This window comes from Macaca mulatta, chromosome 17, assembly GCF_049350105.2.
Source record: "Macaca mulatta isolate MMU2019108-1 chromosome 17, T2T-MMU8v2.0, whole genome shotgun sequence".
Lineage (NCBI taxonomy): Eukaryota > Metazoa > Chordata > Mammalia > Primates > Cercopithecidae > Macaca > Macaca mulatta.
In genome coordinates, this window is record NC_133422.1 from 68,999,676 (window position 1) to 69,027,400 (window position 27,725).

Genomic DNA, 27,725 nt, shown 5'->3' on the forward strand with positions numbered 1-27,725 from the left:
AGTAAGTTCTCATGAGATCATGTGGTTTTACAAGGAGATTCCCCCTTCACTTGACTTGCATTCTTCTCCTTCCTGCTGCCACGTGAAGAAGGACATGTTTGCTTCTTCCCCTTCTGCCATGATTGTAAGTTTCCTGAGGCCTCCCCAGCTCTGCAGAACTGTGAGTCAGTTAAACCTCTTTCCTTTATAAACTACCCAACCTTGGGCAGTCCTTTATAGCAGCATGAGAATAGTCCATTCTAATGTGTATTAGTCAATACACATATCTTTAAATTTTCTGTGGTGAAGATTAAGTATGGCAGACACAGAGTATGTACCCAATAAATAATAGGTATAATTGTGCTCATCCCCACTCTCATCAATTACTTGGCAAAAATTCTATTCAAGGGCTAGGACTCTGCTACTCTACTCCAATCCTCTTCAGTTCCACTATGTTTATTTCAGTTCCCTAACCAAATGGGTAACAGCTGGTTTTGCATGAAAGTGAGCAACCATGGAGGCAGAAGATTGTCTCCTCACATACTTGGGATGAATTCTACCCTGAGGCACCACACCCTTGTTGGGCCAACCGCACAGAATTCTGTGCATGCATGACTGTCAAGTGTTTATCTATTGCCCCAGAAGCAAACTTCTCTATACCTGGTGCATGTTTCTCTCCTATTCTTCCATCTCCTGTTGACCTGCCTTCCAATTCTTTCCAATATGCCTCATGGAATTTTCATTCTCTTATGAGTAACCCTCTGTTGATCTCCTAGCTTTCATTAAACTTTGTCTGTGCTGCAAGCACATCGAATATCTTTTTGCTATGTTAAATCCAAAACCTAGTTATCAGTCCTCATCTTAGTTGAATTATCAGTACTTCCACTACTACCACCCGTATACAAGCCACTACATTTTTTTTTTTGCCTGAAATGATACAGTAGTGTATAAACCAAGTATCTCTGCTTGCATCTTCATCTGCCTGTCATGTATGCTCAACATAGTAACCACAGTGATCCTTATAAAACCAAAGTCAGATAATGTCACTTCTTGACTACTTCAGGTCAGGGACCATGTCATTTTATTCCCCCTCTGTATCTCCAGGGCTTATCACTGAAACTTAGCAGGCACTCACTAAATATTTTGCTGAGCAGTTAAAACCAAGAGAAGAAAGAGGAGGGAGGTATATGGCAATCATTTACCACATCCTCTTTTAACCTCTTGAATATCTTACCAATGTCTTCTTTTGTCCTTACCTTCACATCATTTTATTTGACAAACAAACTGTTTTCGAGAAAGGTAAGGCAGACGTGTGAACTGGACCCATAGAAGTTAAGTGATGACCCTGTTTGCAATGTCAAAGAGATTGAGGGCTTGGACTTGAACTCAACCTTCTCCCTCCAAATAGCCTGCTCTTTCTGTTATGTCATGTTTCATATACAAGTTTGGGAGCCTCCAGCCCTGACTATCCCAAGGTATGGTTTTAATGTATATGTTGTCTTTGGAAATGTCTTCTGTGAAGGCCAAACATTTAATATTACAGGAAACTTTGAAGTGGATATGGAAGCTTGGCAGCCAGCTTGGATCTTCCGAAGAGCCTCTTTCCTTCATACTGTCTTCAGAGTACATATCATTCAATAGAGACTCTCTTGCACAGGAATTATTATTATATGCTTGCAAATAGTTTCAACCAAAATCTTTAACTTGGAAATGAAGATGGGCTACTGTCTAGGAAGCCTCTGATTTTGTTATTGGTTTTCATTATCACATTAGGTTTGCATTACAGAGAAAAATTGGCAGAAAGCATCTAACCTATTAAAATTAGATATTCAAAGAAATTTAATTTTGGGGGGTCTGAATTGATAATATAACAAATGGAAGTTAAAATTCTAGAAGCTATGTTTATTATATGAATTCATGGTGTAACAAGATCTGGGAGTAACATAAACTAATTTACCTTCCCTTGTAAACAATCATCTTCCTTCTGAGTCTTGCTGGAGGAGGAAGAGGTTATGGGACAGTGTGGGAAGAAGGAGGGAGTCAGAGTTAATTTCATTATGTGCTTCCTAGAGAATGGGTTATTCAACAAAAACACTAGTTACAACAGCAACAATGAAACTCCACCTCTCCAAAGTGTATGGAAGATTAATATGATGTATAAGTACATTTTAAATAGATTTTCTGTTTCCAAATTGATAACTATGATCATGTAGACTTTTGTGATCCTTTGTGGCTGACTCTCTTATATATTCATTTGGCAGTCTCAGTTTCTGCTACATTAAATTGACCTTGATAATTTATTCGTTCATATATGTTTGTACTATTTCTTGAATTAGATTATTATAAGAAAGTGTCTTGTTCATGTCATATCTTTATTCATGCTCTCACACTTCTAAATAATTACCTAAATCTAAAAGAGGATAAGTACTTTTTAGAAATTTACTTTGCATTCAAAGTAAAGTGTCTTGTCTAGGTTTGACAGTTTTTACACTGAGACATGAACCTCTATCAACAAAAGTAATTTTACACACTGTCCCAAGCTTTTAAAAAAGTGATAAATATACACTGTATGTGATATTGAAGTACATTTTGGATAGCTTTTCTATTTCCATGTTGATAATTGTGTGGTCCCATGTACGTCAACAACAACAAAAAAGTGTTGGGCCATCCCATGTAGGTCGACAACAAAAAAGTGATAGTTATACAGTGATCTTCGTACCTGTCATATTTTGTTGATCTTATTTATTTATTATTATTATTTTTTGAGATGGAGTCTCGCTCTGTTGCCCAGACTGGAGTGAAGTGGCATGATCTCAGCTCACTGCAACTTCTGCCTCCCGGGTTCAAGTGATTCTCCTGCCCCAGCCTCCCAAGTAGCTGGGACTACAGGCATGGCCACCATGCCTGGCTAATTTTTTGTATTTTTAATAGAGACAGGATTTCACCATGTTAGCCAGGATGGTCTCAATCTCCTTATCTAGTGATCCGCACGCCTCGGCCTCCCAAGGTGTTGGGATTACAGGCGTGAGCCACTGCGCCCAGCCTGATCTTATTTTATAAAGATACACTGTATACCTATCACTTTTTTGTTGTTGTCAACCTACACGGGATGGCACAAGAAGTTTTTACTTTTTCACGACTTGTTCAGGGCCCTTCTGATCATACTGGTCCCATGGTCCAGCAGCCCTGACCTGCTGCATCCACTGTGTGCCCTGAAATGCATTCCTGTGGTGGGAAACCGTCCCAACAGGAGCTTATGTCACATATATGTGGCCAGAAAAACACGAGAGTGCCTCGGGACATATATTTTGTGAGCAATGGAAAAAAGCATTTTTGTTACCAGTTCTTCCAGAAGCATATTCACCCATGCAGATTCATAATCTGTAATACTTAAATACAATTTCTTTGTTTCTAATTACACACTGTAGTTTGGAAAAGCATAATAATGTTCAATTAAAAGTAACTTATGAATTCTTCATAGATATCCCCCAGATGACTAAATATTCTATATGAAGACAGATGAATGAAATAATTTTAATCTCAAATCTAGAATACACTTTTTAGAATTAAAGAGCAGAGGGTCTTTTATAATAAGGCAACTTGTCACCTTATGGGCATTTTGAGATCATCATATAAGAATGTTTAATAATATTAAAAAGTGGCATTCCAATAAATAACATGGTGATATTGCAGGATACAAGCTTAATATACAAAAATCATTTGCTTTCTATATACCAGAAATGAACATTGGAATTTGAACTAAAAAACACAATGCCATTTACATTACCAACAACAACAAAATGACATACTTTGATATAAATCTAACAAAATATCTACAAGTTCTATATGAAGAAAACCACAAAACTTTGATGAAAGTATCAGTATTGGCTCATTAATTGTAACCAATATACCACAGTAATGCAAGATGTTGATGATAGGAGGATAACAGGTAGGGAGGGGATAGATGGGAACTCTCAGTACTTCCTGTTCAATTTTTTGGTAAACATAAAACAGCTTAAAAAATAAAGCCTATTAAAAATAAGTGCCATCCATGGAATACATATGGAAAAATGCTGCTACATTAAATATTACCTATAGATAAAAATGCATCCCAAGACACAGTACAGCATATTCAGATGAATCTCTGTGAAGCAGTGTAACACAATGGGTAGAATTCAAATTTTAGAATCAGAAAGACCTGGATTCAAATCTGAACTCTAACTGTGTGAATCTAAGCAAGTGGCTTAATTTTTTTCTGAACCATATTTTCATCATCTGTAAAGCTTGAAAAAGAAGGACTACCTTACTTAAATGAGATTGTGTTTGCAAATCACATAAAACATTGTATGGCACACCATACCTGTCCAACAACTGATAATATCCAATCTTTAATGTATAAAGCTACACTTAAAAGCTGTCCACATTTTTCAAACCAACAGAATGAAGTCAGAAATAAGAAAGGTATTGGAGCAAAAGAAAAGTCATTATGCAAGGAAGGACAAGTTATTCATTCCTTTGGCTATACATACATTTGGAGACCATTCAGTAGATTTACTTACCTACATTTTGTAGGTTTTGACACTCTTACCTCTAATTCTGGAGAAAAAAAAAAAAGGCTTCAGAAACCTCTTTCCAAATCTCTTTTGCCTGCTGAAGACCATTATATGTCATATTTTGGAATTTATGGAAAGATCTTTTTCTTTTATTTAAAATTTGTAAAATGGTATACATTTACTCTACATAATGATAGAATCTTAGAGACAGTTCTAAAGTCTTCTTCTGAGTACTCACTCTATCTATCTATCTGTCTGTCTTTCTGTCTATTCTGTCTATCTATCTATCTATCTATCTATCTATCTATCTATCTATCTATCATCTATCTATCTATCTATCATGTATCTATGTACATATATTTTTATCTTAAAATGTGACATAACACAGTCTGGATGCAAGGAACCAACATGGACTCAATGGTCACTTGCTTTCTGTTTTTTGATGAGACAGTTTCTGGGAGTGTTGGTCAACTCATGAAGGCAGATATATCTCAGAGGTTTGAGGGTCATAGATGATGTTTGTAACCTCGTTGATGTAAGCAAAAATCGGGCTTTGACTCCCCTTGTTTTGATACTTGATATAAATTGCCAAGGCATTAAATTCACATTAACAAGTACATGCAGGTGCTATTTGTATTAGGTGCCAGTAAGAAAAACCAGAAAATATTTTAAATATTAAATCAGATAGCATGTGTCAATAGTTTATCTCAGTTATTCTGTATAGCAAGGATTCAATAAATGCTATAATTTATTTTCCACACTTCCCTATGTTTATTTTAAAAGTTTAGTTTTTATGACTCAGCTTTATGCCATGAAGTGATTCAATATCTCAACTTCCTCATTATAATAGACAGGGGAGAAATCAAAGAAGAAGATAGTTACAGAATATCTTTGACTAACGTATGTACATCTGCTATTGTGGATGACCTCCCCTTCACTCTAAATATAAAAATAAAATACTACAGGAAGATGAGATAAGGTCTTTATATGTTAATAGCAATTTATTTCTATTTACATTTGCTTTTTATAATTATCAAAAACTATCCTTTTATGAGAAGTATTTCTCTCCTTTGAAGTATGTAAGGCATATCCAGAAAGTAGATTTAAAAAGCCATGCAGACTTATCTTCATCTCCTTAAATATTATTACCCTGGCATTTTGTTTTAAATTAAAATTCATAATAACATATATAACAGCATCTTAATAGAGGATCAGCAGTGGAATCTGGATATCCACACATTCACTTTCATTCTCAGCTACCAAATTTTTAAAGTAGGAATATTAAAAGCTCTTCTGCCCACTCTATGGAGTGTTATTGGAGAGTCAAATTTTAAAGCTTGTGTATTTGCATGATCATTACTTAATTCCCCTCAAACATAAGATGTTTGTTAATGATGTTACTACTTACAGGAAGTATAGATCAGTTGAATAGTCAAATTTTATAGAAGGTAGATTTAATCTTGTAAGATGGACTTTTATTTTTGAAATGAGTTTACATGTCCCTGAATTTTTTTTGACATGTGTATTAGTCTGTCTTCATGCTGCTGATAAAGACATACCTGTGACTGGGTAATTCATAAAGAAAAAGAGGTTTAATGGACTCACAGTTCCATGGGCTGGGGAGGCCTCACAATCACGGTGGAAGGCAAAAGGCATGTCTTACATGGCGGCAGGAGAGAGAGAATGAGAACCAAGTGAAAGAGAAACCCCTTATAAAACCATCAGATCTCATTAGACTAACTCACTACCACAAGAACAGTATGTGGGAAACTGCTCCCATGATTCAATTATCTCCCACCGGGTCCCTCCTACAACACATGGGAATTATAGGAGCTACAATTCAAGATGAGATTTGGGTGGGGACACAGCCAAATCATATCAACACATGTGTGTGTATATGAGATGTAGCAAAGTCATGAGGCTAGTTTCTTTGTGAGTTTTAATTCTTTAATATGCTCATCCAATAAACTCTCAATTGTTTAGTAGGTATAGGGCTTGAGCATCCTGCCCAAGGATACTGGGGATAAAAGGGGACAGAAGGCATGGGCCTATTTTTAAGAAGCTCACAGTCTAAAGTGAGCTGAACATGCAGAAACATAATTATATTACAGCAAGGTGAGGCTATCAGAGCCACGTGTACACAGAACTTCTCGGGGAAGTTGCCTCTCACTGCCACCCACTGCAGAGCCCTGATACAACTTCATTTGGTGGCAGTGAGAGGACATTTCTTTTCTTTTACTTTAAGTTCTGGGATACATATGCAGAACGTGCAGGTTTGTTACATCGGTATACATGTGCCATGTTGGGTTGCTGCACTATCAACCTATCATCTAGGTTTTAAGCCCTGTAGTCATTAGATATTTGTCCTAATGCTCTCCCTCCCCTTGTCCCCACCCCTGACAGGCCCCAGTGTGTGATATTCCCCTCCCTGTGTCCACGTGTTCTCATTGTTCAACTCCCACTTATGAGTGAGAACATACGGTGTTTGGTTTTCTGTTCCTTTGTTAGTTTGCTGAGAATGATGGCTTCCAGCTTTATCCACGTCCCTGCAAAGGACATGAACTCATTCTTTTTTATGGCTGCATAGTATTCCATGGTGTATATATACCACATTTTCTTTATCCAGTCGATCATTGATGGGCATTTGAGTTGGTTCCAAGTCTTTGCTATTGTGAATAGTGCTACAGTAAACATATGTGTGCATGTGTCTTTATAGTAGAATGATTTATAATCCTTTGGGTATATACCCAGTAGTGGAATTGCTGGGTCAAATGGTGTTTCTGGTTCTAGATCCTTGAGGAATTGCCACACTGTCTTCCACAATGGTTGAACTAATTTACACTCCCACCAACAATGTAAAAGCATTTCTATTTCTCCACATCCTCGCCAGCATCTGTTGTTTCCTGACTGTTTAATGATCGCCACTTTAACTGGCGTGAGATGGTGTCTCATTGTGGTTTTGATTTGCATTTCTCTAATGACCAATGATGATGAACATTTTTTTCATACGTTTGTTGGCCATGAGAGGACATTCTTTAAGGAGGTATCATTTGTCCTGGGTTTTGAAATGCGGTTAAGGGTTCCACAATTGGAATAGGGTCCGTACTAAGAAGGGCATTCTAAGCAATGGGAACAGAGTGTACAGGCAATGTGGAGGAGACCTGACACTAGCACACAATTTTGAAATTGTGGACTCGATATGTGCAAAAGACAATTGTGATCTGTCTCTCTGGTTTTAATGAACATATGTTGGGGTTAGAAAAGCTGAATTTGCTTGCTTTTACTAATATGAGTATCGGAAACATCTACTACAGGATGTTTACCAAATGAATCATTATCACAGTTCCTGCTGTGGTTGAATTTTTTGTTTTTAACCTCAAGCCTTTAGAGTGAAAAGTGTCACTTATATTCCCACGGTCAACTCTTCAGTAATTGTTAAGAATATCATCTTTGGTAATTGTTAAGAACATCATCTTTGGTAATTGTTAAGGATTTCATCTTTGGCAATTGTTAAGAATTTCATCTTTGGCAATTGTTAAGAATTTCATCTTTGGTAATTGTTAAGAATTTCATCTTTGGCAATTGTTAAGAATATCATCTCTGGTAATTGTTAAGAATTTCATCTTTGGCAATTGTTAAGAATCTCATCTTTGGCAACTGTTAAGAATCTCATCTTTGGTAATTGTTAAGAATATCATCTCTGGTAATTGTTAAGAATTTCATCTTTGGCAATTGTTAAGAATTTCATCTTTGGTAATTGTTAAGAATATCATCTTTGGTAATTGTTAAGAATGTCATCTTTGGTAATTGTTAAGAATGTCATCTTTGGTAATTGTTAAGAATTTCATTTTTCACCTGGACTTCACTCTAGTCTTTGATCCATATGTCACTTTATTACCAGAGGTATCATGATGTAGCTTAGTCTTTTATTTATAAAATACAGATGATCCTGCCATTCCACTACCTAAAACATTCAGTGGCTCCCCATTGTCTACTGAAGTAAGTCTTATTGTGGCATGAAGAACATGAGCTGGCTCCAATCATTCCTTTGAACTTCCTCCCAAACTTCTCACTTTCTACTTTCAAGCAGGTCCACCAAGCTTACACACCATCACAAGTTACTCATTGCCCACCATGCTCCATGGTCCCTCCCCACCTCATATTCTATACTTTCTTCAAACTCATGCCTTTGTACATGAAATAACACAGCATGTTGAGATGTAGGCACCTCGTGATGGTTGGAGTCCTGGGTGGGACAGGGGCAGAGGGAAGAGGATGAGACAGTTGAGGCAATTAGGTATGAATCAGATGATAGAGAAATGCAAATGTTGTACTAAGAAGTCTTGGTTTTATTCTGCATTCGTGATACTTCTCAAACATTTCATCTAAAGTATTCCAAAGGGGTAAGAAGAATATCTGCCCTCCACTGTGGGTTTTGGGGGCATAGCCTGAAGTGGGCCATCACAAGTGAAAAATGTATTTATGATATCCCTTCATGTTTTTTGGATTCTAACGTGTCTTCTCCTACTCGTTTTAATGTTAGGACAATTTTTCAACTTACTGCTACCAAGTAAAATTGAATTTCAAAACCAAGATGTTATCCTGGGTTTTAAATTCCCCCAGCACATTACCAGGCCTCCTGAGCAATGTGTATTCCAAATTGAGAAGTACATCTTGGTGATAGGGAACCACAGGTGGATTTTAAGATGGTGACAGCAGCAACAAACTTGTGGCTAAATGATTCAAACTTACAAAAAGATAGATTCATATATTTGGGATTTGGAAAAGTCACTCTGATGACTCTGATGATAGCCCAGGAACATGGATTAGAGGTATGAGAATGGAAGAGGAAGAATCAGCAGGTCAGAGAACCAGTTGGATGGCTAGAGAAGCTATCGTGGAAAATTTACAGTTTTTTGTTTTGGTATTTGGGTTGACAGTATTATTATTTACCGAGACAGATACAAGAAAAGAAGAAGGTTTTCAATTTTGAATGTGAACGTTTGTGATCAATTTGGGACATACAGGTGAGAAATTTGATAGGAAGCTGTATATCAGGTTTGAAGAGTGAGACATAAGTCTATCTATCTATCTATCTATCTATCTATCTATCTATCTATCATCTACAACATTTTGGGATTAAAAGTCTGAAAGTGGAAACTAAAGCTATGGGAGTAGATGAAATTGCTAGGAAAGTAATATAGGATCAGAGAGAGAAATTGTTGCATGGAAAAATAAGAGAGGTTTTAAAACAAAGCTGATCTAGTAGGAGGAAAATAAAGACCCATGAAGGAATGTTAACATTGTAAAGGAATTTAGAAACCTCCTAACACATTTTCTCATTTGATAGATTAAAAAGTTAAGGCTTAAAAACAGGAAATGATTGCTCTGAGAACCTTGTTTTATTTTCTCATTTCTGGCTGAGAGTTCTTACCATATTTTATTGATCTTATTTTATAAATAAAATTTGTTGTTTTATGAACCTTGTATCCACTGTGGCACATAGCAAAGTGTTTCACTAAGAATAGTCACCTAATACAGTTTTTCAAAGAAAGACCTGAATTACTTACCCACTTACCTCTTGTAAGTAAGAGGGGACAACTTAGTTTTGAACAGATGAAGTTAACATGGAAGACTAATAGTAGAATTTTAAAAAAATCTTTGTAACTATATGTTTAATTATCAATGAAAAACTAAATGGATCACATGGCAAAGCTGAGTTTCAGTAATTTTTCCCCAGACACTAGTATAAGGGTTATTGTCAGTAATCAAAACTTCTTTCCTTGCACCTAAAGGTCTTTTTCTCAAGCTGTCTTCAATGTCAGTGTTCCAATTCTCTGGCTTTGACACGACACCCAAGTCTGCCTTCCCCAAATACCTATGCTTCAACATCATTCCTAGAACTCTAGTTATATATATCAGAAGAGACAGTCAACAATTTTAGATCAGCTTCTGTTATAAGTGGATACATGCTGTTTTAAATGGATGACGCACTCATGACAGGGCCACCTGGTACTAGGGTTTGATCAAATTCTGTTTGGGAGTTCCAGGACGAACTAGGAATAGCACATTCTGGTACTCAGAGTGTCAGAAGGTGGGCGGCTCCCCTTGAAGACAGCCCATTTTCTACACTACTTTTCTGTCTTTTAGGAAGGAAAAGCTGAAGTATTTAGAATGCTGCCTTGGCTTACTCCTCAGGCAGTGAGGTTCAGTTCTTAAAATGCAGTGGGTTCAGTTCTTTACTCTCATTTTTTAAGGAATGATTAGGTTGAACAAGGCAGCATTTGCCTTTTTAAAATACAGGGGAACCACTCTGTGCTTCTGAGAAAATAGAAAGTGGCCCCCTGCCAGCTTACTGGCTTGGTGGGTGGAAAAAATAACACAGATCAACGTTAGGAGCACATAAACTCTCTCTCCTCCAACATGCGCCCATGATGCCTCCCCAGAAACACTGGACAGATGGCAAAGATCACCTCAGTGGCGTTTCCATCAGAAATCCAAGTCTTTGTGCAGGAAGCCTCCAAGGAGAGAGGATCTCAGCACACTTATGCATGTGTGCATTTAGAAGTCAGAGGGCTGTGGCTGTGACTTGCCTCTGTGTGCGGCAAGGATGAGAAAGCACATCTGACTCGATGCTAATGACACTGGTTCATGGTGTTAAAAAAGATGAGGGAGGGTCAGAGGAGTTAATTACTTACACTAAAAAATCTGAATGCTCAGAGGAATTAACTGGTATTCTGTAATTAATTTAAAAAGAGACTTTTAGTTGAAAAATATGATCATAATATAGATGTCGGTAGTTTGAATTCCATCCATAGTTATTACATTCTGTGAAAACTACCTTATTGTACTAATAATGAGTTTTGAAGCAGTAAGCTTCTTTTTTTTTTCTGACCAGATTTCAAAGAAAATAAATTTAAGGTGCAGAAAAGACAAAACAGAGAAAACAAACTCTTGGATATCTTGCTTCTTACATTGCAGTTAAATGAATACCTGCATCACAGACTCTCTTGATGATGAAGATGGGTTTAGATTGTTTTCAGCCAAAAAGATAATACAAGATGAAATAATTTCCTTGTTTTTACAGATTTGATGGTGTGCAGGGGTGACATGGACTAAACAGCAGCGTTTTGCTGTAATAACTCTTTGAAAAAAATACCAGCCACACATGGGCAATTTGGGGGAATCTTTGCTACTGCTAATTGAATTTTCCTCTTGAATCAGTTTTCTGGCACATATCCAGATGTACCAGCCCTGTGCATAGGTGAAAAAGAAAGATGAAGTGCCCTAAGTATCCTACCTGATTTTCTTATCTCCCACAGTGTACCTCATAGCACTTTCTCCTGTAATTCAACTCTGATAATTTACCTATGAAACCAAGGTATAAGAAATTAGAGTTATGTCAAGTTATCTTGTTTTTAGTTATTTGTTATTATTATTATTTTGTAGAGGCTGGGGTCTCGCTATTTTGCGTGGACTGGTCTTGAATTCCTGGCTTCAAGCTATCCTCCCACCTTGACCTCCCAAAGTGCTGGAATTACAGGCATGAGCCACTGCTTCCAGCCAGTCAAATTACCATAAACAGATAGAGTGGTTTTCATGTCTGTGAGATGTAATAGTGACCAAACTGAATGAATTAATGTTGCTAAAGAAAGATATTTTGAATATTATGGAGGGAAGGGGAGAGGATCACAGAAGCTAATAAGTGATCTCTCAAGCACTGTGCAAAGGAATGGGGGCCAAGGGACTATCAGAATTCCAGTCCCATTGTGGCACTGGATGCCTTAAGCTATCTTAGACTAATTCTATTATGAACTTAATTGAGGTAACTTCTTTTCCTCTCATGCCAAGCTCCTCAATCAACTTGCTTTTGATGCGGCTTTTTATATTGGGGAGGAGAGCTGGTTATGCTGCTTCAAATATTGGGGACTTTGCAACAGGCCTTATATGTAGTTGCATTCTGGTTTTGTACATCCATTTATCAGTTTGATTCTTGTGAGTTTACACTGAGAGCTTGTGTTCACTCTCAGTACTCTGGAAACATTCAGCTTTTGAGCCTGAAATGGTGAGGGAGAAGATGCTATTGCTATGAGGAAACATGCAGGCGGCCAGCCAGTCTTTTTCTGCTGATGCTTGGATGCATTGCTGTTGGCCAAGCTAAAGACTATTTGCACTTTTATTATAGCGACTTAGGTTTCTCTGTTGTTTGGCAAAGGTGGAGATGTTGGTTCTAAAAGTAAGCTTCATATGCTTCTAGGAAGAATAAGGAGAGCTTAAAGAAATTAGGAGAAATAGCCTCCATCAACTAACACAATTTCAGCCAATGCTTAATCGTATGTGTATATGCTAGATTTCACCTTGGGACACATTTGGGGAGTTATAGAACTTATCCAGTTTTGCATAGTCAGCTGTTTAAACATGTGGTACAACAATCATAAAAGTGCCCACCATTAAGGGCTAATCTGATGTTTGTGGTTCACCCGAGACCAGTCCTGCTGGCTGGATGTTTCTCTTCAGCTCTGAGCCATGGGAAGGAAGCAGACACAAGGAAGTGGAGTATTGGGTTTAACTGGGATTGGAGTTTTACCAAATGAGCATGCAAAGAGAGCAAACCACCGCAGAACCAAAGGTGTGAGCCAAGGAGCGCTTCTGAAGATCAACCATGGATTTGAAGTGGGGAACGAGGGAAGGAGGGACATGAGAAGGGTGGGGTACGGTGAAAATGTGTAGAAACAATGGACAGTCAATCTTGGGAGGCTGAAGGATTGATAGAGGCGTGGTGATAGAGGAGTGAATTGGAAAGATGAGAAGTAAGGGTGGGAAAGTAGGTTGGTTGAAATTGAGAAAATTGATGGACCCTGGAGCCAGACACACGTGAGTCCAAAACCACCCTCTGACACTTGCTGTGTGATGATGCTAGTTGCTTCTTTTTCTCTGCCTCAAGATTTTTTTTTAAATTTCTAAAATGGCAATAGTAATATCTACTTTATAAAAAAAAAGCTACAAAGATCAAGTGTTGTGATGGATGTAAAGAACCTAGCATAGTGAATGGCAAATATTTGATACTTTTAGTAAATGCCAACTCTTGCATTTCTACTACACAGTAAAGGCCTTGAAAGCAGGAGCATCACACCCACACCCACACCCATAACCACACACACACCCCCTCACTCAATGCCATAAATGTCTGCTGAAAAAGAATACAGAGTCGGGCCCTGGTGCTTTGGGGGTATGCAAGTCCAGATCATGAGTTTGGATCACAAGCTTCTCAGGGATTCTCACAAACATCTTGGGTTAAGGATGGATTGAGATAAGGGTGGGTGGGTAGGAGGAGCATCAACACAGTATGTGAGAGTTGGGGAAAAACGACAAGGTTTCTTACTTTTAAAATTTGGCTTTCATCAACCATAATTCTGTTTGAGGGAAACTTATGGAACCAGAAAGTTCTGATAGTGGTGTTTTAAAAAAATATGTAAGTAATGCTTTTGAAACAATGTGTTCCCTGCTGTTGTTTTGAGGAGTCCTTAACTGAGGAATGCTCTGTGGGGTCCTTGGAGAATTTTTAAATATATGAATATCATGAGGAGTCATTTCTTCAGTTAGTACCTGATGAGGTAAACAGAGTCAGTGGACACTTTCTGGAAGTTCCTGAGACTGGGGGACAGGGCAGCAGGTGGGAACTCTGCCCTTGTGCTTTGATTTCCAGTTCTCTCTTTAGTAATCAGGTCACTCAACAGTCTCCAAACTTTGTAACCAAAATAGTCTTGCTGGAGATGCTCAATCTTAGGCTCAGTAATAAGACACATTGAGATATATTTATGACATACATCTGAGGTACTCATTTTGGGAAGAGGAGTGAAGGGTCATTATGACAAGACAAAACAAAAGAGACAAATGAATAGAAAACCAATCAATAAATGGATGGATATGTGGAAGGAGTCATACTTTGAGAGGGAATATTGAGGAATTCAGGGTGAGAGTAGTTGTCAGGGAATGAAGACGATGAGGACAAGAGTTCTACACACACACAGCTATGTGCTTGAAGAAAAGGAGTAGATCCATCTCCTTCATGCTTTAGTTGGTAAAAAATGTTGATGGCAGGACTGTCAAATTATTCCACAGAGATTTTGAAATCATGCAAAACGTAGTCTTTGAGGTCATCAGCAGGTAGGATGAGGACGAGAATTAACACCAGGTGAAAGGAGAAAGGTGTGGAGAAAGGAACCCTGGAGAACTTAGGAGGAAAAAGAGGCTGAAGAAGAAGGGTATCAAAAAGGAAAAGGTTAGAACCATGAGACTATTGGAGGGAATGTTGGAGGAAGCCTTAGGGAATGGGTAGGGGCAGAGAAGGCCAGAGCTAGGCTTCTTGGTGAGGAAGCTTAACCTTGTTTTTGGTAAGAGATTCCAGCAATTCTGTGCTACATCTGTCAGGCACTCATTATGTCTAACACACCAATGACTGATGGTCTTATTACATCAAACTTCAAAAAAAGATCAAGACTGTTATAAGAAGATACCTAAGAAAAAAAAAAAAAGATCAAGGTGCAATAAAAATGAACTCAGCATTGCATAGTTTTATATTTTTTTCTAACCATTACGTGCATTAATCATTACCTCAAAAAAGCAGCAAAAAGATAGAAGTGCCAAAAGTGGTAGAGAAAACGTGCCAACATTCAAAGAATAATTAACGAAAAGTGTTGCAGTTTTAACACCATAAATTAAAGTCAGTCCCAGTCTTTCCCAGTTCTTCTCAAGGGAGCCCAGGATCTCCATCCCCTGGATACGACCATGCCTGCTGCCTGTCCTGACATTGCCCCAGGCTACAAGTTTAATGAAAGCTTCATTACCATGGTTCTGAGTCTGGTGTCTGTCATATCCGAGTAAATCACCCAGCTATGAATCTCATGAACTCATTGTACTGAGTAATTTTCATGGTAATCTTTTTTTTTTTTTTTTTTTTGAGACGGAGTCTAGTTCTATCACCCAGGCTGGAGTGCCGTGGAGCTATCTGAGCTCACTGCAACCTCCACCTCCTGGGTTCAAGCTATTCTCCTGCCTCAGCCTCCCAAGTAGCTGGGATTACAGGCATGCATCACTGTTAATTCTTTTTTTTTTTTTTTTTTTTTTTTGTAGATACAAGGTTTTACCATGTTGGGAAGGCTAGTCTTGAACTCCTGACCTCAAATATTCCGCCCACCTTGGCCTCCCAAAGTGCTGGAATTACAGGCATGAGTCACCACCCCCAGCCGATCTTCTGTGATTTTCTAATTTTCACTTTATATAGAATGGGTTTTTACTTTTCAGAACTTCATTGTGGCTGGACCCCTGCATTCTGCTGAGGTCTGATGTGCTAAGTTCCTGATGCACTTCCTGCTCCTTGCCACCTTCCTCTCCTCTGGGATTAACATTCTCCCATCCATCCTCATCTTCCTACCCTCCCACACCAGGTGAGAAAGATTCAGCTCCCCAGTTGGCTGACTGGCATTCAGAGATAGGTTCCTGATTCCCTACCATGGAGAAGTTGCTTGCAAGAGAAACCCAGCATTATAAACTTGAACTTTCGAAAGGGTCAGTTAGACAAGCTGGCTGTGACATGAGGGTTAGTTTGGAAACTTGAAATGTAATATTCTTTCTGGCACACAGGATTCAGTTGACCTCCAGGCTGTATGACTTAAGACAGCAATGGACAGTTTCCAGACCCCACTTGCAAGTGGGCAGGGTCAAAGCTTCTAATTCTGCTAGGCTGAGTCAGTTATTGGTGCCCAGATGGGTGTGGCTGAGAACACAGATGGCAGGTAATCATTAGGGGATGTTGGGATCGGCCTGGGACAGGCTGAACTTGACAGCTGTGGTTCTGATTCACACGGGCAGGCACCACTTCCCCCAAGGACTGTGCAAGCCTCACCATCTTATACCATGTTGTTTTGTTGTGTGTGTTTATTTTTCTTTAGTTATCCCTTAGTTGTTAAGAAACTAGACATATAGATTATTGACCTAAACCTTCTTTACCCTAGAACAGTTTTGGTTGCTGTGCTTCACCTTGCAAGAACCTTTAGGTGGGGCTGCCAGCCAAGTCAGCTGACTTTACCTGCTCCTCACACATTATGACTTAGGCTGTTGTCCGGCTGCAGGGCCTGCCACAGAAATGTGGTTAACTCTTGACCCCAGGCTTTGTTACAGGTATACCTCTTTCCCACTGTTCTTAGATGCAGGCTCATGTGCAGCTTTTGGCTAGGACCCAACAGTCAACATAAAAGACTGACCCTATCACTGTCACTAACTGCCTCTACAACCTTCAGCATATCACAGCACCTAGATTCCATGTTCCTTATTTGGAAGAGCAGGTGGAGAGGGGTTGGCCACTAAAGATAATGAAACGAAAGCTGCCATAATTCTAAGAGATTTAACCATTACTTTCTATAGGCATTGAACTCAGTGGCTCTAAATCAAACTATTTATTATACTTAATTATGATTATATAAGACAAATTCTTCCCTTTAAACTACCTTAATGAAATAGAAATATTTAAAGACAACTACCAACTGTTCTCTTCCTCCTTCCCATCCTCCCTTCTCTTCCCCATTCTTCCTTTTCTTCCTTCCCTTCGTCCTTTCTTTATTTCTCAGTTTGAAATAAATAAGTTAGAAGTTCGAGTCACCTCTTTGCAGGGACAAATTATTCCAGCAAAAAAAAAAAAAAAAACCTAGAAATATCTGGTCTAGATTATCCCTATTTATAACTTATGTATTTAAAACCCTTGGAATCCATCTATTATCTATCTATCTATCTATCTATCTATCTATCTATCTATCCATCCATCTATCTATCATCTTTAAACTCTTGGAATCCATCTATTATCTATGGGTCATCTATCCATCCATTTGTCATCTGTATTTCTAGAGAAATATCTATGCTTTTAGAGTTTAATAAGATAGAGTTTTGATTAGCTATTATTTTAAAATAATGTTAATCTAAAGCAACATTTAAAAACAGTATAGTCTTAACATTACCTGCATAGAGGAACCTGAGATGTTTGCTAAAAGTCCAGGAATCTGACTGCAGGCTGAGAACCAACAAGATTGCACACCCCTCCCTGCAACATTCTTAAGCACATCATATTCTGAGAATCCTGCATGTGAAGACTTTGAAACTACAATATACCATGCAATGTAAAGGACTATTTTGAAGTGGTAGCTAAGTGGTTGTGAGGGGTAAATATACCTCTGGGAGCCACCTCAAATCCCTTGTGGATATTAAAAGTATGAGTGAAATGAAAAGGGAATGTTATAAATAAATGAATATGTAAAAATATCTCTAGCTATGTATCAATTTATTAATTCTGATGTTGAATGCTCTGTCCTACCCGTTCTTCAAAGAGATTAAAACCTCTTTCCCATTAAAACTTGCCAGCCTGTTAGAACCCATAGAGCTATCTATCTGCTAGAATAATAATACTTTTTCAAATTTACCAGTATTTTTCAAAATATATTCCAAAGAACTGTAGTTCATGAACTATCTCTACTACCACCAAACAAACAAGCAAACAAGCAAAGAGTGAGACACATTTGCAAAAGTCCAGCCTACATAAATTATGAAAACACTACAAATTATGTACCCACTATGTGAGCTCCATAATGCACATTAGCTTATTAGAGATTATGAGAAGCCTTAAAAGAGGAAAATTTTAATGTTTTTAAACCAGAATTTCTAAAACTTATGTGACCAAGGAGTCTTTTAAAAAATCATGTTTGTCGATTTCTCTCTTTTCCTCTTTTCCTCTCTCTTAAAGCTGGTTGTATATTTGATTGCTATTTAATTATGTGAAGCCTTAAATTATCTTTTAATTATTGTTTAACCCTTCATGCAAAATTATATGCACTCCATATATGTATATGTCATGCAGGATTGTGTATTTTTATTTATTGAGTGGATTATTCTGTTTTTGCCTGTTAGTAGTGCTGCTGCTAAATGTCCACATAATCTTTACTGATTGGAGTAGACTTTCTTGGTACCAATTAACTAGGATAAAATAGGCCCTGAGACAGAAAATGAAAATATTGATGGCAGGCTCTAGGTAAGCAAGAGATAACTCCATTCACCTTGGGTCTTGCTATCTCTTATGCTTTTACATGATCATTGTTATAATGATGATAACATTAATACCACTTATCGTGCAGTTATGGTCTGTGATGTGGCAAGTACTTGTTATTTCTTTAAATGCTGAAAACAACCCAATAAAGCAAGCATTATTAATGCAATTTTCAGAGGATTATAGATACTTACAGTTGAAATCGACACAGAAATATAGCAAAGCTGGGTTTTGAACTCATTTCTAACTGACCTCAAAGCCCAGGATCACAACCATTCTGTCCATTGCCTGCTGAATCTAGAAATTCTCAACTGTGCTTCTAAGGTGGTAAAGTTTATAGGTAGCCTCTTCCATGTGATGTGAGGCTCGGAGCTAGACAAGGAAGTGACTCCCCAAGCTGAGGATAAACACATATATGCTCTAAATCACACCATCGCATGCCATGGTTTGCATGTATGTGTGTTTGTGTTTGTATTTGTGTTTGTGTGTGTGTGTGTTTATTTCTCTTTTGTTATTCCTTAGCTATTAATCAACCTCGCTGAAATATGCAGGCTCTACCTCAGTTGTGCTCTGAATAAGTAAAGAAAAGGTGAGGTGACTGTAAATGGACATAGAGCTCAAGAGGGAACAGTTCTTCTCACTCTGAATGGCCGCCGCTGTGATCATCAGCTAAGATCGACAGGAATTAGAAGAAAGTTGGAGAAAAGACTGGTGCCTCAAAGGTTGGCTGCCTGAGCCTTGATCAATACTCCCGTCTAATGTCTAGTATTTATTTTTAGAAATTTAGCATTAAAAAAAATCTTCTGTAACAGATAGCTAGTAAACTAATACTTTAAGGAAGGGACCATTTTTATTATTCATTTTAAGACCCCATAATGGTTAGCATGGCAACTTGTCCCAAGTAAGTGCTCCATAAATACTGGTTAATAAGAGAGACTGAGCCTCTCTTCAAGTTAAAGAAGGAAGGTGTTGGGTACAAAGACAAACTTCACTCAGCACATTGCATGTGCCAGAGTGCAATTTTAAGATAAATGAAGAAATATAACATCATTGCTTTTGATGTATACTCATTTGCTTAGGGTATATAGCCTAGTTAAGTTTTTAGTTGCTTATCAATTAAATGACATTTTGCCTTTTATGTGGTATCATTTAACAGCAGGCTACTAATCAGAATTTCACTGAGCTTTCAATTGCATGATGTAGTGAGACCTAAAATGGATATAATTTCAGGAAGTTGTTTTACCAAATTATTTTTGACCTGAGAAGGATATTCACAAAACAGTTATTTGCAGCTTCTATTATATTGAATGGTTTCTACTTAATTAAAATTGTGTCTCTGGCCTAGAAATTATTTTCTAAGAAATGCTTTCTTGCTAAATAAGATTGTTATATATAGGAGAACTAACTCTATCTACTGACTGCTGCTGCTTACTGAGGAGACAAATATATTTCCATAAAATTCAAATAAAATGTTTTTAGGTTCCAATCAAATGCCATCATCTACTGAGATGACTGAGATGACGCCTACTACCCTAAAGAAGTCAGGAATGAACTGCTTCAAGGCTAAGACATATTTGGCTCACATCTCTTGATATCGGCTAACACTGGAATCAGCATGGCCCAGTGGATAAAAACAATAAACAACACAAACAGAACAAAATAGAACAAAATACATAACTGAAAATAAAGACAACTGAATTCCAGTCCCAGCCCAGCCACTGTTGTGCTTTGTGGGTCTTGTTCTTGTACATTTCAAATCAAGGAGATGGAACTCGTTTATCTCATTGTTGTGAAGATGAAAAGTTGAGTAACTTGTGGATCTGGGTTGGACTGTATTAGGGATTGGTAGAGTAAAACAATTGAAATGAAATGATCAATAGGAGACACTTCCATCAATAGGTAAGTTACAGTGGGTGGGATAATGAGCCCTTCAACCCACTGGCAAATCAGTAGGGTAAAGCTAGCACTTCAACACATCGGTGGTGGTGGTGGTGAGGGGGTGAGTTTATCAGCATTAAGCTTTTCTTTCATTAGTGGAAAACTCTGAGTAGAGTTTGTTTTTAAGATTTTCCTCTCTGTTGCCATGTTGTTTTGGAAATGGCCTACTGTTTGCGGAGACTCACTGTCATTCACTAGTCCCAATTTTAATCACTGTTTGATCGTATATTACACATGAAATGGTAGAAGAAGAATTAAATTTTGTGTCACTGTCCCTGAAGACATATTTTCATATATTAATTGCTGATTAATCTTCTACTTTTTTTGTTGTTGCAGTTGTTATTCTGTGACATCTTCTCTACTTAAGCAGCTCACCCACGAGGCATCCAAAACAGAGAGAAAAAACAGAGTGAACATTTTGCCTTATGGAATTGTCAAAAGTTGCAGTCAAAACACAGGCAAGATTTGGAAGAATCTGTAATGAGTCAGGGCAAGTTTTCCTAGCTATAGAGGCTGGGGAAGGAGAGGGAATTAGAGATTGGCTGTTCCTGGAAACTCTCTGCCTGTACTCCATGACCTGAGTCCCAGGACCTGGAAGCGGCTGGACATCTGAGCTATAGGAGAGACTGGTGCTGCCTTTCTGAGGAGGGCTTTGGAAAACAGCAAGTTTCCTGAATTTTTCCATGGCACAGGAGCAGATGAAATGTCATGAATGGTGTCCAGGCCAGTGGACTGAGTTAGCTCCTGAGAGTCCCTGTACTCTCCAGCACGGCACGAGGAGAAGCAGACCATTCTCCCATGCAGCCATAGGAAAATGGTACAAACATGACACCGAAATTCAGCTGACCGCAAGAGCTTGATGGTCAGTGTGAGCCAGATGGAGCAGGAACATGTACGGATGGAAAACCTAGATCCAAAGTTCATTCCCCTCTCCTGCTGATGTTCCAGCACATTGCAAGCTTTCCCAGAAACTTAGAGGCAACCTTGGCACAAGGACATGATTTGTTGGAAATTAAGTTTTGTCACCTGGGGGACTGTGAGCTTGATATGGAAATTAATTCAGTTATATAATTATAAAAATGATGTGCTTCCTACACGTCTGATTTTGTGAACCCAAATTAGTTTCCACAACACAACTGTATTAACATTTGCCAACCTCTGGTGCAACATTTGTTGTCTTTGTTGCATTTTTCTAGAAGTTTTCAGCTCTAACACATCTTTCCCTGTTTTATTTTCATTTCTAAATTCTGGTGAGTGGTGTTTTGGTAAGTAGCTATCAGTTATTTTTCTGTCTTACTTGAAAAGTCTTCTCTGTATTAAATAACACAGGTCACTTAGATAAATATCTTATTATTACCAGAAGGTAGGGAACTGCTTCTCCTGTACATTACTTCTATTATCTTTCAATCCAGAAAAAAAAAAAACATGGCAAGAGGACAAGTTTTTGAATGTTATGAATCATGATTTCTGTGTCTAAAATCTGCTCTTTTGTTAACACTAAGAGCAACTTCCTTCAAAGTGGTTCATCTTGGTTTCTTACCGTGTGTGTGTGTGTGTGTGTGTGTGTGTGTGTGTGTGGTAAAACCAAAGTTTCCTATTATTTTCGAAGGTGTTTGACCCTGCTGGAAGACAGCTATGTATAAGGTGAAATTGGCAGAGAGAAAGGGAAACCGGATCTTATTCCCAGGCCTCCTGTCACCAGCTGTGTGACTTTGCTGAAGTCATTTCTTTCCCCTAAGTCTCGGTTCCCATACCTATAAAGTGAGTGTTCTGCCTGGGTGTCTTTTAGGTCTTTATTAATGTTGAAATATCCTGACTTTATGGGTTCTCATTCACTGTGATGTGGTAACCAAAACAAGCAGAGATTAATAACCCAGGACTCAATAATGTAAAACACAAAAATTGTATTTTTGCAAATTTTTGTAAATGCGGGATCATGTGACAGTATTGGTGTGATCCATAACTCTACATTTAGTGGATAAACAGAATGTAACTTAGAAGCGTTATCTTTGTTATCAGGGGAACATGGAGTTGGATGTATATGATGGGGATGGGCAGTTAATTCATAGGTTGAACACCCAATGAGGGAATATCTCTTCATCACTATCTCCAAACACTCCCCACTCTTCCTCAATTTTCTTAGTAACTCACTGCTCAGACTGGGTTTCCCCAGAAGCAGACTATGAGACCAGGATTTGATGCAAGCAGTTTTTTTGGAATCGATCCCAGAAAGACTGATAAGAGAGTAGAGAAGTAACACAGAGAAGTGAAGAAAGCTAATAGAAGGTCCCGGTGCTCTCTCCTGAAAGAGACTGCTGGAGGACTGAGTAGAACATGCCCTAGAGTTGTCCCCCTCTGCTGGGGCAAGAGAACTAGGGTACCGATCAGCTAATTTCCATCCTTCACTGGTTAAGGGCATTAACCTCCCCAAACCTCTGGCGTGTGCCCCAGATAGACCAGGCATGCTTCTGTGGCCAGAGAAAGCCCAAGGGTGGAGAGTCACAGATGCTTGTGGTAGGTAGCAGGTGGTGTGTATGGAAATGGGAATGGGATGCCAAGGGGATTTGGGCAGGGCACCAAGCATCTGCCGCATTACCCTAATCCAGGCAATAACACTCGCAATATCCCAGGGATTCCCCTTGTAGCCTCGAATTCCTCTTATTCTCGTTTATTTTGCATTTACCTTCTAGAACAGAGTTTCTTAGATAGTAAAGGTCCTACTGACTTTCCTCATTTCTGTGCAACCTCCTTTCCTGCTTAGCTTCTCTTCTGTGGTCAAGCCAATATACACAGAATTTTGCCTTCCATTCTTTGCTAAGGTGTTTCTTCTACTTGGAATCTGTGCCTCAGTCATTTTCACTAATCCATGTCCCTCCCAGTACACAGAATTTTTCACAGAAAACATAGTTAATCCTTTAAAAATATATTTTTAGATTGAATTGCATGCCCCTCTTAGGGTTTCTTTCTTTCCAAATGCCTTTTTTTAATCCCAATTTAAGAATTTCTTTAGCCAGTACTACAACCATGCAGTCCTTGTTCTCCACTTCTTTCCTTTTATCTACTCAATGTTATTAATCTTTTTAGTGTAAACATCAGTGACTCAAGCAAGCCTTTTCTAATCCCCATGATTAGGATGAGTTTTTGTGTTACCTGCTCCAAAAGGTTTGTCCTTTGTAATGCTCGCCACATTTCAGGTTTCTGTTCACTATTAGCTATCCAGACACACTTCAAAGGCCATGAGGCCTGATACCATGATTTTGCTGCACTCCTAGACCTGGCCTACTGGTACATAGTAGGCATTGATAAAAATCTGCTGGAGCATTGCATAAATAAACTATGCCATTTGGGACTGATTAACATTTTAAAGAATAATTGATTTTACTTCTTCCAAGCATTTTTCTAGTGAATTTATAAATACATTAAAGGTGGAGGCTGTTTCTCTTGCATCCCCTCTGGAGTGCTATATGCAATGTACCTCATACAGTAGGAGCTTCAAAATGTTAGTAAAGTGAATACACACACACACACACACACACACGGAGGTAACTGCACGGAGGTATACGCTTTGGTAAGAGTTTACTTGGACCATTGGAGCATGCTGTTCTCTCTCACGTGACACATAGCAACAATTCAAATAGAGTAAATCAGGCAGGATACAATGGCTCATACCTCTAATCCCAGTACTTTGGGAGGCTGAGGCAGGAGAATCATTTGAGGCCAGGAGTTAGAGACCAGCCTGGACAACCTAATGAGACACCATTTCTTCAAAAAGCAGAAACATTAGCTGGGTATGGTGGTTCACCTGTAGTTCTAGCTACTTGGGAGACTGAGGTGGGAGGATTGCCTGAGTCCAGGAGTTCGAGGTTATAGTGAGCTATGATTGCCCCACTGCACTCCAACCTGGGTGACAGAGTGAACCACTGTTTCTAAAACAAAATAAAAAAAAAATAAAATGAGTGAATTAATTGCTGGAGAGGTACTAAGTAATAAAATTGGACTTCAAATGGAAAAGCAATAAAAAAAAATAGGTCCTGTGATTTGGAAGAGTAATGAAGGTGCTGAAAATAGACACTAATCGTAAATGTGTAGGATGCTAGGAAAAAAAAAATTTTGGGGATATGTGTGCTAATTGGTGTTAATAACAAACACACCAAGAAAAACAAATTGGTTTAAAGAATAAAAAGAAACACAGGATTTGCAGTCATTAATTTTGTAGAAAAATGTAGGTGAGAGAAAAAGGAAAAAAGCAAACTAAATTTTTTGAAAACAAGTTCATCAGCATAAGAATGATACAATGGACTTTGGGAACTTAGGGGCAAGAGTGTGAGAGGGTGAGGGAAAAAAGACTAAACACTGGGTACAGTGCTCAGGTGATGGGTGCACCAAAATCTCAGAAATCACCACTAAAGAACTTACCTGTGTAACCAAGCACCACCGGTTCTCCAAAAACTATTGAAATTTAAAAAAAATTAAAAAGAGATCAATATGTATTAAAATATCAGTGACACTTTTGAGAAGACCTAGTGTTTAACAGAATAATATCAATAATCACCGAAGAAAACTATTCTGAAATGTGTTGTGCTTCACTGGTATAACTATAATTAGAGAATAAGCAGAATAGAAGAAAATTATCTTCACATCTATCTATTTTATCTGTTTATGGATGCAATTTCCAAAATACATACGCAGAATTTTTTCTAAACAGAAGCATGAAAATAAAAAAGTATTTCAAAATAAAAGTGCTTTGGCTGAAGCACCTGATAGAGTATGATAGGAAATTTCATTCGCCCATTCTATTCAAACCAAATCGGGTAGAAGCCTGCTGGCTTTTCTTCAATGTTATCTCAAAAACAGAAAAGAAAAAAAAGTATGTGATAAAGTTACAGGCTACATAGGCCATCTTTGAACAACATATAAAGACTGTATATGAACAAACACATACACAACAGATATACATGATTTAGATTTCAGTGTCTTTTAACATTTTCTGCAGACATTTCAAATATATATATATACACACACAAGTATTAACAAGGATACAGAAATCTAGATGTGCCTGATTTTATGTTTTTTTGTGCAGCATTGATTTGCTTTGAAGCCATTTGTCTCTAACATCGTTCTGAAAAAATGTGCACATGCCGACACAAACGTGTGTGTAGTAGTACCCTGGTAAACTCTGTACTTGCTGAATGTTCTTGTACGCTCTTAGCCATCCAGGGCTTCATGACCAAATGAATGTGCCGACCCATTGAGCAAGAACCTACCATGCTGCAAATTCTCACCTTCAGAGAGAGCTGCACTGTGCTGTCTCAAGCTGAGTGTGCTCTGCAGTGTGTGTGGGTCACTGCACTGGGGCCTCTCTTTTTGTCATGTGTTTTGTGGTCTTGTCTACAATTTTGAAAGACTGTGGCTTCCGGAAGGGGTGTAAATAATCAGCTTGCAAGAAAACACAGGTAGAGTATCATGGTTGATGGTAAAATGCATCTTTAATAGTGACTTGAGGTATTTTCAGAGAAATTGTCAAGTAGAATTGAACAAATGAGAGGCGATTAGAGGTATTGTTGATCTTCAACATTGTGAAAGGCACCACGCATAATTGTAGCTGTAGGAGGTTGGATCAATATTTTGTGAATAACGGCTGGAAGAACCGATGGCCTGAGACGTCATAACTTCATGAAATTTGAAGGAAGCACAAAAGCAATTGTCAGTTTTAAATGCTAAGAAAGAATAGCTGTCCCTTAGTATCCATGAGCAACTGGTTCAAGGACCTTCTCTGGATACCAAAATCTGAGGATGCTCAAGTCCTTAATATAAAATGGAGTGGTACTTGCATATAATCTATGCTCATCCTCCTGTGTACTTTAAATCATCTGTAGATTACTTGTAATACCTAATACAATGTAAATGCTATGTAAACAGCTGTTATGCTGTATTGTTTAGGGAGTAACGACAAGAAAGAAAGACTGTACATGTCCAGTACAAACACAATTTTTTCTTGAGTGTTTTTTTTTGATCCACAGTTGGTTCAATCCCTGAATGTGGAACCCACCGATGTAGAGGGTCAAATGTATTTCCATAGAAGACTTGCATGATCCTGACTCAGGACCTCAGGAAGGCAACCTCTTGGAATAATAGTATATATATATCACAGAGTCCCAAATGTTATTGACAAATATGCATTCATAATTTTTTTTTACCTGGTTCTCAGTCAGTGTGCATAATTCATAGTATTTTAAAAGGTTGAAAATACAGTTGAAAATAAGATAAAATTCAGTAAAAATACCAAATGTCAGCCTCAGAGCTAAATACTTTCTAACAGCTCCAAGACATAAAAGGAAAGGAATGTTCAAATTGATGAACATTATTAAAGACAAGGACATTTTCATTTATAAAAGAGATAAAGTATTTAAAGTAAGTTCTTTATACTTCTAACTAAAATGCTTTTCATTTTTAACTCATATAGCTATGTAAAAAATAATGTAATGCTCCTTGTACACATCTTTTTACTTATAGTAGCCTTGAGAAAAATTACACATAGGTAGTTTAACTTGCTCAAACCCATCAAAAATTAAGGGAAATTGAAGAAAACAGTATTAAGGATTTTATTCACATTTAAGTTGCTATTGCATGCAGCAAGAGATTAAAGGAACCATAAGATAGAGACTCTGACTTCTGTGAGTATATGCCCCAGTAGAAGAGCATATAGAATTGGGTTTGAAATCATTGCTTTTTAAAGTATTTGTCAGCTTACTTGTGACACTCAACCTGTTACTCTCATCCAATAATATGGTACTAATATTTATCTGTCTATAGCCTCCTCCACACTTCTTGTAAGACACTGAGTTTAATTTTCTCTTCTCATTCAGAGCAAGCTAATGGGAGTCAAGGATGAACAGAAATTCCCTCTGCAGCTGAGGCAGGAGAATTGCTTAGACCCAGGAGACGGAGTTTGCAATGAGCCAAGATCTTGCCACTGCATTCCAGCCTGGCGACAGAGCAAGACTCCGTCTCAAAAAAAAGTTTCCTCTGTCTATCGCATCACCTCAAGTCTGGTTATGACGCTATACTAAGCTAGTACAATACTCCATGGATTCTTGACCACTTAAAAATCTCGTCCTTCAGGCCTTTTATTGATTTTGGAGTATATAATAAATATCCTTCAATTA

At 38.1% G+C, this 27,725-nt stretch overlaps 1 long non-coding RNA gene across 1 annotated transcript; it reads left to right on the forward strand.

The window, feature by feature from the left end:
* The first annotated feature begins 1,244 nt into the window (after positions 1-1,244).
* Positions 1,245-27,725, forward strand: LOC106994308 (uncharacterized). The gene is made up of 3 exons (XR_013407638.1): positions 1,245-1,454; positions 20,896-21,824; positions 27,426-27,725. It is a non-coding gene; the product is annotated as an uncharacterized LOC106994308 (long non-coding RNA).